Below are 13,847 nucleotides of genomic sequence, written 5' to 3' on the forward strand. Positions count from 1 at the left end.
GCCAAGGAGGATCCAGGCCCGATCCCCTGGATGAGGGATGTTCTTAATGCGCTTTACATCTAGGAATGTTGGTAGTTACCTCCAACACAGAGCATCTAGAAACAAATACATTAATCCCTCAAAGAATAATTTTCAAACCCTATCTGGTTGCCTTAAGAAATTCTTATTTTTCCTAGACTACCTTCATAGCTAATAGTCTGGTTTCCTTCTGTTAAGAGGACAAATACCCTTTCCTGTATGTTAATTAAATGAACATGAAGCTGAACAGTTCCTTTCTGCTCCCTGCATGCAATGGTTTAGATCTGAAATCCCACTCAAAGTCTCATGTCGGGAGGGTGATTGGATCTTGGGGACACTATACTCATCAGTGCATTAGTCCACTGAGGAGTTGTAGCTGACTTGCTATTAGCAGGTGGGGCCTGATTAAAGGAAGGTCACTGGCATATGACCTAGAAGGATGTATTGTTGTCCCTGGCCCCACCCCACCCCTCCTCTCTCTCTGCTTCCTGGCTGCCATGACATGAATAGTTTCCTCAACCAGCCTCTTCCACCATGCTGTGTCTGCCTTGGATGGAAGAGGCCATGGACTGAACCCACTGAAAATGCAAGCCAAAATAAACTTCTCCTCTTTTGAATTGTGGGTGTCAGATATTTTGTCACAGTAACAAGAAAGCTAAAACACTGCATGTCTTTGAGAGTTAGGGAATGGAGGCAAGATGGGAATGGAGGCAAGAGAAAGAAGGCACCTGTAGTATGAAAGAAGTCCAAGATACAGAAAGAAGGGATAATTCAAAGAACCTTGTCATTGTCGTTGTTTTGGTAGTGCTGGGGATTGGACTCAGGACCTTGAATAGGCTAGGCAAATGCTCTACCACTGAGCTACACTGCCAGCTCTTACATCGGGCAAGGTGGTGCCTGCCTGTTATCTCAGCTACTCAGGAAGTGAGGCAGGAAAATCTCAAGTTCGAGGTCAGCCTGGTCAACTTAGTAAGACTCTGCATGAAAATTTAGAAAAAATACATAAAAAGGGCTGGTGATACAGCTCTGTACTTCCTGGGTTCAATCTTCCATACCACCACCACCACACACACACACTCCCCAGTCCTGAAGACTTATTTATGAACATCATACTGTTTTTAATTCTGATGATTAATGAAGTTATAAAAAGCTTGGGAAGAAAAATATTTAGTATAATTTATCATCTCAAGAGATAAAAGCACAAAACTTTAAAATAACACTCCCTAAAAAAGAAATTAAGATGTGTTAAGTGCATGTACCAACTTCCCACAAGGAATGTAAGCATTATGTATGACACACATGTACTAATAAAAGAAAAATATATAGTTGTGGTTTTGCATATGCCATTAACTACCTTTGTAACCTTGGCCAAGCCACTTCACAGTGGTGTGTGTTTTTGTCTACAGAATGGTATAATATTACACACCTTATCTCTCTTACAGGGATGCTATGAAGGTCAAATCAGATTACATTAAAATAGTTATCATTTTAATTACTTGCATTTGCATAGTACTTTATCAGCCACAAACATTTCTGCATATATTATTCCATTTGCATGAAAGAGTTTTGAAAAGTTATTAAGTGGTACGAAAGGACAAAACCCAAGTTTGGATACCAGCGCCATTTCTCTCTGCTTCAAAGTTCTCATTAGTAAATTTGGGGTAATAGTATTATCAACTTCATGGGATTACATTACCCATGGGATTACCTCAGGATTACATTTTACACTGCTTAGAAGCAGTTAGCTCAGGGCCTGCATGGAGAAATACTCAACAAAATGCATTTTGTTTGGGCCATGTAAATGTTGCCTCCTAAAAGCTTCTCCAGGCCTTTCTATCTAAAATAGTACCCTCTTCCACCATCACTTCCTTCTCTCCTGCCCTGCTTTATTTTACTGGGTATCACTTAACTACCTGATCATATTGACCTACTTGCTTACTGCCTATCTCCTGCATTTGAATCAAATCTGTGAAGACAGATATTTTGTTGCCCTGTTTATCTCTACAGTATATCCCTAGCATTCATCAAAGCTATATTAGATGCTCAATAGATATTTGTTGAGTGAAGTTAGCTGTTACAATTGCTACCATCATTACCTAAAATCTTCTGCCATGACTTTGTGTTTGACCTACTTGCATCACTGCTGTTAAAAGTATCATTTTTAGCAAGGCATGTAGTTGAAGCTAACCGGGAGGCTGAGGCAGGTGGATTACTTGAGTCCAGGAGTTTGAGGCCAGCTTGGTAACATAACAAAATCCTGTATTAAAAAAAAGAAAAGAGAAAAAGAAATGAAAGGAAGAGGAAAGGCAGGGAAGGAAAGGAAAGAAAAAGAAAAGAAAAATATTCTCTCTGGGTTTGCAAGACTTCAAGCAAAAACAAGATTGTTGCACTCTTGCAAGGAGTTTCTATCTTCTAGTATGGAAGACCACCAGCAGATGGCAATCAAGGAATACAAAATCAGTGCTTAGCCTACTCAAGATTTTGGCCAACAGATATGAATAAGGTGATAAATTTATGGGAAACAGACTGCTGCACTCTGCCTTCTGACTGCTTCACAGAGCCACAATTTCTTATTCTCTGAGCATGTCTTCTTCCACCATTACTAAAATAAATGTCTAGCCTCCAAAAAAAATCACTAGAGATATATTCTTAGATTATTTAGGTAATCCAATGGACTCTGTTTAGTCTATGTGAAGACACATTAGTAGTAGACTTTGTTGCTTTTATGTAAACATTGAATTTCCTTTAGATTTTCTGCTTAGGTTGTGAACAGAGTGTTCAAAGGTCTATACAAATGACACTTATGTTGATGCTTTTTCTAGTGGTGGAAAACATACAGCTGTGGCAGAATAGAGTTGTAAAGTCACAGGGGAAGTTGTTCAAACAAGTCTAGCATGTATATGGGGGGGAGAAAAGAGGCGAGCCACACCAAATGTAGGATTTTACAACTGGCTTTCAGTAATAATTTCTTTTCTCTTTTTTGGCTGTTTCCTTCTGAAGATATAACAGTGAGCAGATTCTTAAGTAATTAAGCACTCTCAATAACATGACTATTGCACACATAAGGTAATGGAAGACTTTGTTCTTGTTGGTTCTTATTGGTAAATACTGCTATGAGTCCATAAAGAGAGTTGCAGAACACCAATATTGTAATTTTTGTTAGGTTGAGACAGAATTTCAGCTTATAGTTTACAGTTCAGGTGTATTTGATGGCATAACAAAACCCTTTTAAACCCAGATGTGGTAGCACATACCTGTAATCCCAGCATTCTGTAGGCTGAAGCAGGAAGATCACAAGTTTGGACAATTTAGTGAGACCCTATCTCAAAATCTAAAAATTAAAAAGGGAGAGGGAGGTTTAGTCCAAGACAAAGGCCTTGAGTTCAATCCCTAGCACCATAAAACAAGCAAATAAAGCCTTCATACCTGGATTGTGAGTCACTGAAAAAATAATTAACTTATTTTGTTGGATTTTTCTTTCTTTTTGGATAAAAAAGCCTCATAAACCACTGTAAAAAGTAAATACTGGGGGCCAGGGAATTAGCTCAGTGGTTCTGCCACCTGCTTCACAAGCGCAAGGACCCAAGTTCGATCCCTAGTACGAAAAAAAAAAAAAGTAAATATTGGACCTGAAGAGTTTGAGGGAATATTTGTGTTTAAGAGGAGCTGGAAAAAATAAATAATGTTTCTTGGACTTCTGCTGTTTCAGGCAATATTATCTCAAAACAGATAAATTAATTAGCCCCATGCTTACAGTTGAGGTAATTCAGGATCAGTGAAAAAGTAGCTGAGGTGGGATTTTAACCCAGGCCTATTGGGGTAAATGTAAGCACCTCCTTACACAATAATTGTTCTTATTCTAACAGATGATGTAACATATTTGGGACCTTCAAGCTACTTCAGGAATTTAACCAAATCACCAGTGGAAATTGTTAAATATACGGAGACCCACACCACACCCCTCAGAAGATTTCATGTGTGGCCCAGGAACCTGAATTTTGAAGCTCCCTTTGTGGTTCTGCTGCAGGTCATCTTCTTAGGCACTCTGAGAAAACACAGGCCTAGCCCAGTAAACCTTACTCTTTCATGAGAACTTGATGAACTATTTTCTCAGAAAAAAAATGTACATTTTGTAGTCACAATTTTTTAGTAGCAACTTTAGGGGGTTCACAGCCATTCTGAAGCTATGAATGCTTGGTTTCTCCTGTCCCAATTAAAATAGGCCTGATATTATTTATTCTTTTGAAAAACATACCTTCTTTAACAAGTGGTCCTTTGAAAATTGCCTACCCATATGCATAAGCTAAGCATAAACTAGACCCATATCTCTGACCATGTACTAAACTAAAATAAAAATTGATCAAAGATCTAAATTATAAAATAGAAACATTTAATCTGCTGCAAGATGAAATAGGCAAAACTCTTGAAGATATAAGCATAGACAAGGACATTCTGAATAGGGCTTCAATTGCACAAGAGAAAACAAAAATGATCAACAAATGGCATCGTATCAAATTTAAAAATCTTCTGTACAGCAAAGGAAACAACAGAGTGAAGAGACAACCTACAGAATGGGAAAAAATTTGTTGCTGACTATTCCTTGTCCAGAGGACTAATATCTAGAATATATAAAGAACTCCAGCTGGGGATTTAGCTCAGTGGTTCCACCACCTGCCTCGCAAGCATAAGGCCCTGAGTTCAATCCCCAGTACAAAAAAAAAGAACTCCAAATAAAATAACATAAAATTAGGCCCCTGAAAAGAAAAGTCCCCATCAAACAATGGGCAACCAAAGTGAGTAGACTTCTCAGAAGTACAAATGGCCAATAAATACATGAAAAAATGTTCAGGGTCTCTAGCCATTAGAAAAATGCAAATTAAAACAATACTGAGGTACCATCTTACTCCAGAAAGAATGGCTATCATCAAGAAATCAGATAACAACAAATCCTGGCATGGCTGTGAGGAAAACAGAACCCTTCTTCATTGTTGGGAATGGAAAATAGTACCACCATTATGGAAATCAGCACGGAGATTCCTCAAAAAACTTAAATAAGAAATTCAATTTGACCCAGCTATTCCACTCTTATCTTCCTGAAAGAGTTAAAGTATCATATTACAGTGACATGCATACCCATGTTTATAGCCACACAATTCACAATAGCTAAAAGTGGTCTATATGCCCATCAACAGATGAATGGATAAAGAACAGCTGAGTATACTATTGACATTGTTGACAATGTTGTATGTGGCCTGGGACAAAGAAGGTGAGCAGTTGTAGTTTTGTTAATGAAATGGGATTGGAGCACAGGGAAACAAGACAGCATTAAAAAGAAAAGAAAATGTGGTATGTGTAGATAATGAGTACTACTCTGCCATAAAGCAGGATAAACTTGAGTTATTTGCAGGACAGTGGATGCACCATGAGGCCATAATGTTAAATGAAATAAATCAGACACACAACTTAAATATCACATGGCTTCTTATATGAGAAACCCAAAATATAAATAAAGAGCAAAATAAAAGATAGATAATAGGAAAATACAGATGGAAGGAGTGAGGAGGGAGGGTAGCGGGAAAATGCATCCAGGAGGAAAGTGAAGGGAATGGGATGTAAAAAGAATTAAGATATGTTATGTACATGTACCAAGTCCTCAAGATAAATGTCATCACTATGTACTTCAAATACATACTAATAAAAAAGTATACTATGGTAAAAATGGCTAAATATTATACAAGTAAAGTTCCTTTACTTTTCATAGTCCTGTGGCTATTTGCATAGGTTCAATGAGAATCTGTTTTCCTTTCTATAGGTAATAATTAACAAATCAACTTGTAAATCATTATCATGCCAAAACTCTCATGAAAGTATGCAGAGCAAGTTCATTATCAACCTAGTCCAAGCAACTTGGCAGAGGTGAATTGAATGGTTCTTTGCCCCTAATTTGAGTATGTGAGCTAAGATAATGTTATGGACTTCACAAAGCCTCCAGAAAAAGTTTCTAAATTGTAGTTATTGCATCACTCTAGTTTTATGAACCAGACCTACAAGAAGGTCTTTATGAATTAAGCATTGCTTTTATTACACTTACATAATAAAACTAAGCATTAAAGTAATAATGTTGAATCAGAAGACCACTAAGCAGATTTATAGTCAAATCCATGCTTTAAGGGAAATACGGAGGCAAACTGACACCTTCACTAGGGGCCATGTGGTAACCAATATACATCACATTCCACGGATACAAACAAAACACCACTGCAGTAAAGGAGGTCTTAATTGTGCAAATCTTTCACTTTCCAGAAGAAATGTTTGGCCCTTGCTTGGCTCCTGGAAGGTAACCTCTACGTCCTTGAAATATCCTGCCTGATAAGAGTGTTTCTGATTACCTGGGGGCCTTAGATCATGCTTGATAGTCTAAGATAACAATGTATGGTGTGGGACCTGAGCCATGTAGTGTATCAGTTTGACCTCTGCAGGGGCTGAAGACTGAAGAAAATCCACATGGGCTCTCAGGCATACCTATATGCCCAGATACCAAGACTTTGAAGAACAACTTTCATTGGCAATACTCTGAGAATGTTGCCATGTATTTTAGGAGAACAAAGCTGTAGCAGACATCCCTGCCCAGAACTAGCAGGCTATAAGTGGCACATGCTTCTTGGTTTCCATAATTTGGCTATATTGTTTTATATTAGGGAATCAGACTGAAGCCCTACTCAAATGGACATGTCAGATGGCAGACTGGGTGAGTATAGCTCCTTCTCCAATGGCTGCCACCAAGGCCTAAGCCCTGATCTATGAAGTGGCAGGGCTCTGGTGAGTTACCTGCACCTGAGGTCAGTGTGACCCCAATTAAAATCCTTTCCCATGTCTTATGGCTTCTCACTGACCCGATGGGTTGCTTGCTAATTGCACCCTGTCCCAGTACCTGTTTGTTCTACCCAAGCAAGATAAACAGTGCTTCCTCCCTCAGAGACCTGCCTGGCACTATCATGCCATGTCTTCGGCAGTATTTCACTACATGCCTTCAAAGCATACCCTGCTCCCTATTCCTTCCCATGGTTGTATTACATCACTCCAAGCTCTTCTTGCCTTAAGGGTTTGCGTTGAGAAGTCTGCTGTCATTCTGATGGGCTTTCCTTTGTATGTGATTTGTTTCTTTTCTCTTACTGCTTGTAGAACTTCGTTCTTCTGTTGAGTTTCTGGGATCTTAACAATTATATGACTATGTGTAGATTTTTTTGTTGTTTATGTGTCTTCTCATTTCAATGGGGGGGGCATGTGGTGTATGTGTGCTGCTGGCGCCTGCGCAGCTCACCTCCTCTGCACTCACAGTGGTGGTACAGCAACCTGGAAGCCTCCTCTGGGCTGGGAGCAGTGGTATGATGGCCCGGAAGCTTCCTCTGTGCTGGGAGCGGTGATTCGGCAGCCCAGAAGCCTCCTCTGGGCTGGGAGCAGTGGTATGATGGCCCGGAAGCTTCCTCTGTGCTGGGAGCAGTGGTACAGTGGCTTGGAAGCCTCCTCTGCCAACAAAAAAACTCGTCATACTCTGTTGAAAATAACTGCTTCAAAACACATTTCAACAATTTTTAAGTTAAATATATACCAGCACTTGATGAGCAATTTCATATTTAAGTATTTCCCCTAAGAAATGAAAGTCTACACCATACAAATACATGTATAAGAATGATCCCAGCAGCTTCATTTTTAAGGTCAACACTGGAAACAGAGCAAAGGGATGTTTGTAGACGGATGTAGGAACAGTTTGTTTGTGCCCCACCCACACAATGGCCCGTGATGGCTCCGCCCCTGACAAGAAGCAGCACACATGAAACCCAGCCTGGTTTTGCTGTAATAAAGATTTATACTGAATGGTCCCAGCTCCATCCCCTCTAGAAAGGCAAACTCTCTACCACAGACACAAAGCACATAATCTGCTTGGGATGGGAGGCCAGGAGGGGATAGCAGTGGCCACAAGAAAAGTTCTTAGGTGATGTGTGAATGTGTTCTTTGGCGATCGATGACCTCCACAGCCCCACAAAGACTGCACCTTGCACTCACCATCTGCTGTCCCCTCACACTACGTCACAGCACTGAACACTGCACTTTGCGACTGAGTTCAGTATCTGAGCATGAATAGTTATCCATGTGTACCTGAAAGTGAAAACCTGCTATGACCCCTCCACTCAGGGACATCCAAGGGTTATAATTTGAAACTTTTTTGTCCTTGAAGTCCCAAGTTTGGGCCGGCAAACCCTGTTACAGGAGAGATGAAGGAAGACAAGAGAGACAGAGAATATCTTTGTTGGGGGCCAGAGGACTTCCTTGGAATGGAGTGAAGCCCTGAACTGACTCAAACCCCCAGGTTTATTGAAGAAAACACAGGCATAGAGTCCTGCTAAACACAAATGTGTCTTAGGTAGCAAGACAGACAGGCAAGACTGAATAATTAACTTTTATCTGATCATCCCCTAGGGAGTGTCCTTGTTTCCCCTAAAGTCTATCTCTGTCTGAGCTGACAAAACATCTCCTCTTAAACATGTTTTAGCTCCTTGGAGTTAGTAGTCTTCTGCCTCTAGTCAGCTCAAACAGACATTGACCATTGGGTGTTGCAAGGAACTCCACATTGAAGGAAAATTATGATGGACATGTCTGTAACATCTCCATAGTCCCTATTGGAATTGAACTCAAACTGAAGTCAATCCAAGAAAGAAAATCACCCTAAAATCCAACAGATCTCTAAGTGCTGACACTGAGGCCCATGTCTTAAGAGAGAATGGACCTTTTAGATGGAAAAGCACACTGCCCACTGTGCCTGCCACATCTTAAGCATTTATATATTTGTACATTAAAACTTAAAGTTCGTCGGGCCGGGGATTTAGCTCAGTGGCACTGCGCCTGCCTCGAGAGCGCAAGGTCCTGAGTTCAATCCCCAGTACCAAAACAAAAACAAAAGCAAAACCAAAAAATTTAAAGTGCATCAAACTCTAGCACCACACACAGGTTTTCTACTCTTCCATTGTTGTTTCTAAGGAGCCCACAGATTTATTCCAGTGTGAAAGGGAAGGGGGCCACAGGGTCTTCTTATCAGAGCAGGAGGCTCAGCTTATGGACCCTAGCACATGACCTCACTTCCTTGGCAACAGGTCCAAACAGAACTCGGAACAGTCTAGCGACGGTCGCCTAACAGTCACTCGGCTGGAGACAGTCAGCAGCGAACATGCTGTGCTGCTTTCCCAGGCCTCCAGGCCGCAGCCTCAGGACCCCGCCCAGGGAAAGCACTTGGGAGTGAGGGAGAGGATGGATCACTGGGTCCAGACGCTCCAGGCCACCGGCCAGGAACCTTCCTGCCCTCATGGGCAGCCCAGGGCAGGTCTCACCAGACCCAGCGACCACTGGCCCTGAGATGAGAGGGAGCCCAGGGCAGGTCTCCCTGGGCCTGGCCACCACACACTCGGAGCCACTGAGTCCAGGACAGGACCATTTAGGATTGGCCACCTCTGTGAGTCCCCTGCAAGACTCCCACCCTTCTTCCTCAGTGTCTGAGTGGTGGGGTGTGATAGGGGACCCAGTATGAGTGAAGTTCCTCCTGGGCAGGAACTGGTGCCGGGAGGCTGGGAGCCCGGGGTCCTGTCACATGGCCCCCCATGGCAGGGCTGGCAGGAGGAGAAGGGCAGTGCCCACTGATGATCCACAGCCGGCAGAGCCATCTCCTGTCCTCGTGGGGCAGAAGCCTGTGACAGAGCTGTCTGTGTTTCGAGAGCACAAGGTTATCTGGGGCAGAAACCTCACAAACTGTGGTGAGGCAGAGCCTCGTGCTTCCTGCCAGCTGCGGGCACTGTCCCAACAGAGCTGCACACAGGACATCAGTCTGGAGCTGGTCACTGGGGCCTGTGTGCCCTGTGCTGGGACAGACACCGGGGCCCATGACAACAACAGGTTCCTGATCAGGCACAGGGTATGTGTGTGAGCAGAAGGGGTTCTGTACTGAGTCCACAGGACGACAGAGAGGACCCTTGGGGGACAGATAATACCTTCACTATCTCCATGCAGGGCTTGGTAAACAGGGGGCCAGGGTCCTGGTGCCGAAGGAATCCGGGCCCCTTGTCCTCAACCGACACATCCTCTCTGCTCAGCCTCCACCATGGCCAGGGGCAAGGTCACTGTCCACATGTTGGTGGGAACATCAGAAAAGGGACAAGGACACAGCGTCACTTCGATCCTCTCATAATTTCATTCTGTCATTTCACCTCCTTGTATCTCCTGGCCCAGGTGTCCATGTGGCACTCGTTAGATGTCCAAGATCCCCGGGCTAAATGACCTTCCACAAGGGAGCAGTGAACACAGCCGTTCAGCCTCACATGGGAAAGGAAGCTGGACCTGGCTCTTCCTGGGCCATTTCAACAGGAACCTGGGGAACATTCTGTGTGGCCTCATAAATGGCCCTGGGGTCCCAGGAGGAGCCTCTGTTTATTCATCTCTACCCTGGGAGGGGTCGCGGGACTCGTGCGTTGTTGCTCTTCACGCACCGATTTACATACAGCCTCTTCTCAGCTAACAAGCAGCCTGTATATGTTACTATTTCTAGGTGTCCCTTCCGAAATTTTTTTTTCTTTTGTACCGGGATCGAACTTGGGACCTTGCACTTGTGAGCCAGGCACGGTGCCACTGAGCTAAATCCCCAGCCCTCCCTTCTGAAATTTAGCTTTTAATATGAGGCTCATTGTTTTCAGCTGGGGCCTCCTGTGCTGCTCTGGTACGAGCCATTATGGACAATTTAGAGTTTGATCAAGTTTTAATCCACAAACCTTCCTAATGATTGAGACCTCATTCCATGTCTCCCCACTGTCCCATCACAGATTGGAAATCAGGTGGCGGAGAGCCTGTCACAGGCCTGCCTGGTGAGGATAGTGAAGACAGGCTGGTGGTGCACCCCATCGAAGCCCCTGGAGAAGCCCATCCCGGGTAGCTGCCCCGTCTGTGGCGTCTCCTTCCCAGACTCCTCCGGGATCTGCATCGCTTCCCTACATGACAGGATGCTGGGAAGGTGAGTTCTGCTCTCAGCAGCACAGTGAGCCTTGGCCACTGTGGCTCCAAGTCTTGGAATGAGCAAGCACCTGCCTCAGCCTCAGCCTCAGTTTGCAACTCGGAACAGACAGGTGCGAGGAGAATCATACCACGATTGTAGGATGAAATGGGATCTCTGTCATAAATGTCCACCCTGGCCTTGGCCCTGTGGAAGACAAGCTGATTCTTACAGATGATTTTCATCCCCACTGGGAAGCTTTGCCTCCCCTACACTGACCCCTGCCATTGGGAGAAAGGTGTTGTGTTCACTGTGCAGGAGATTGCAGAGTCACTCTATGGGGTTCAGGGTGGGCACAGCACAGGAATCCTTGGGGGATGCAAAGGGCCCAGGCCCACTCAGAAGAGCGGGTGGGTACATCAGTGAACAAATGTACATGAAGACACCCTATTTGCAGACACTTTTCTGGGCACTGACCATGGTCAGATAACCAGAGCAGATGCGACCCCTGCCCTCTGGGATTCCAATGCTATTTGGGGCCCATACAGTCACCCTGGCCAGCAGAGCAGGCATTACTCACATTGCAGTAGATGAGACCCCTCCTGGCCTCCCTAGATGTGGATTCACAACAGTGCAAGAGGAGCCCAGAGGAGGCACAGACATTGGGCACCACATCGCTACATGAGCGAAAGCCTGAGGAGAGGAAGGGTGGAACAGTTGCAGAGTGTCTCTCACTTCTCAGATAGTGAGTTATGGAGCAGCAGCCCTGTGCCCTTGAGTGCAAGCAGAGAGCAGATGCCAGTCTCTGTCCTCGTGGAGCTGACAGTGGGGACAAGCAGAGAGACAGTGTCTCAGGCTGCCCTGAGGAAGGCAGAGGTGGTCACAGCACAGAACAAGGACTGCCTCCCATGGAACCTTCTCTCAGGCTCTCAGGACTGCCTGGGCCAGGACTGCTCCACTGGACATGGGGAGAGGATGGGGCCAGACCATGCACAGACTGGGCAGGAAGCTCATGTGTCCATTGCTGTGGGTGCCCCGAACAGGTAGTGTGGGAGGAAAGGCCAGGCCTCTCATTCTGCTGTCCACCTGCCTTCCCCGGATCCACGTCTTCTGTCCTTGACTCATCGCTGGAGCTGCACTCCCAGGAGAATATCCTAGCTGAACTCCTGGGCCAGCAAGAGCAAGCTGAGCCCATGGAGGCAGAGCCCATCGATGAGGAAAGGGGTATGGGTCTGTGTGCATGTGGGTAGGGGATGGGCCTTTGGACACAGAGAGAGCTTCCGGGTTCTGGGTGACCCGGGAATACTGAGACCCTCAGCAGTTGGTGGGTGGATGCAGGCTGAGAAGACTTCCTGGGGGTGGCTGTGTGCACAGAGCTCTCTGGCAGGCAGCAGGAAGGTTTGGTCCCAGGAAGGAGCATGGACAATTTGTGATGATTTTTTTCTCTTGCAGCTGCAGGGCCAGCTGCAGCCCAAGCTGAAGTCCCACCTGTAGAGCTTGTGCCAGCTCCACCTGCAGCTCCCTCCCCAGCTCTGGCACCACAGCCAGAGGCAGCGCCAGGAACCCCTTCTCCACCAGCTGCACAGCTGGGGATCCTGGTGGTTGCACGGCGGGCATCAGCTCCTGAGCTCCAGAAGGGGCAAGCTCCTGCCCCACCCCTGCCATTCCCCTCCATTACTCTTGGTCATGTTTTGGCATATAGTTTTGCTCTTATTTTCTGGGTTTATGTAAATAATAGAACTATTTTTTAAATAAAAGATTTTGGTTTTGTTCTAAACAATCAGCTTGGTGGCATGAAGTGCCTTCTCAGTGCTGTGCCCCTGTCACCGCTGTCCAGTTCCAGAGCATTTTCCTCAGTGCTGTACCCGTAAGTGATTCCTCCCCTCTCCCCTGCTGCTATTCCCGGGCCACCACTCATGTTAGGACCCTGTCATTTACCTAGTCTACATGACTCACAGTACTGCAATCCCTGTTCTCTTTGGCCACAGAATCGTGGCAGGGACTGATGAATCTTGTTTTCTGTAGAAGGGAAAATCCTAGATAGATCCTATCCAATTTTCATTCACCTATTCAGTAAGTCATCCAGGTGTTGTTGTCCACCAAGAAGTATTTATTGCAGTGAAATAATCTAATATAAATGAAGGATGAGAGAAAGGACATAGCCACTGTCATCCCACCAGGAACAGTGACTTTGCCCTAAGGTGCTCCCCCTTCCTGTCTTCATCTTAGAGTTCATTCAGGTCTGTGTGTCTTCGCTGTTGTGTGGGGGAGTGTGTCAGGCCACAGCTCTTTTGTCGTCCCATTTACACACTGGGAACATGTGGACACAAAGAGTTCACTGCCCTACTGAACTCTGCAATTTGAGTGAGAATTTCCAAGGAAACGTGAGTTCAAAAGGCACTGGCAGTGAGGGACAATGCAGCCTTTTAACCTGGATCTGAACTGCAGGGGACTTCAGCCCAGGAGCTGGGGACAGACTGCTGCATCTATTAAGAAGCTACCTGAGCACGCAACGAACTCGGCTGCCTTCGAGTCCCACTCAGGTGGCCATGACTCCAGTCTCCCAGCAAAAAAGAGGAATAGAGGTGGGGATGTTGCAGGCCTCAGAATGGAGAGCAGGGGCTGGGCAGCCCAGGTGGACGGAGCCACCTTAGGGCTCTGAGGAAGGCCCGTGTGGGGAGCTGGTGGGTGGGCCTGAGCTGGCCCAGGGCTCTGGGGATCAATTCTCCCTGGGGAGTGTGTGGTTCATGAGGTCAGTTCCCAGGAGGAGCCAGCCTGGCTTCCCCGTCAGGCCAGCAAG

At 45.3% G+C, this 13,847-nt stretch overlaps 2 long non-coding RNA genes across 3 annotated transcripts; one reads left to right on the plus strand and one right to left on the minus strand.

Moving 5' to 3' along the window:
- Window positions 1-1,512: 1,512 nt before the first annotated feature.
- Window positions 1,513-7,725, minus strand: LOC147828697 (uncharacterized). The gene is made up of 3 exons (XR_015450337.1): window positions 7,340-7,725; window positions 3,273-3,349; window positions 1,513-2,275 (listed from the first exon to the last, which is right to left on the minus strand). It is a non-coding gene; the product is annotated as an uncharacterized LOC147828697 (long non-coding RNA).
- A 1,474-nt stretch (window positions 7,726-9,199) lies between these two features.
- Window positions 9,200-13,032, plus strand: LOC147828698 (uncharacterized). Of its 2 annotated transcripts, none has more exons than XR_015450335.1 (4): window positions 9,200-9,523; window positions 10,881-11,068; window positions 11,663-12,271; window positions 12,500-13,032. It is a non-coding gene; the product is annotated as an uncharacterized LOC147828698 (long non-coding RNA). The 2 variants fall into 2 exon arrangements; XR_015450336.1 differs by having other exon boundaries at window positions 12,091-12,271; window positions 12,500-13,022.
- Window positions 13,033-13,847: the final 815 nt, after the last annotated feature.

The sequence above is a fragment of the Heterocephalus glaber genome, unplaced genomic scaffold, assembly GCF_053883595.1.
Source record: "Heterocephalus glaber isolate CG9 unplaced genomic scaffold, H.glaber_assembly_v1.0 deba00000942, whole genome shotgun sequence".
Classification (NCBI taxonomy): Eukaryota; Metazoa; Chordata; class Mammalia; order Rodentia; family Bathyergidae; genus Heterocephalus; species Heterocephalus glaber.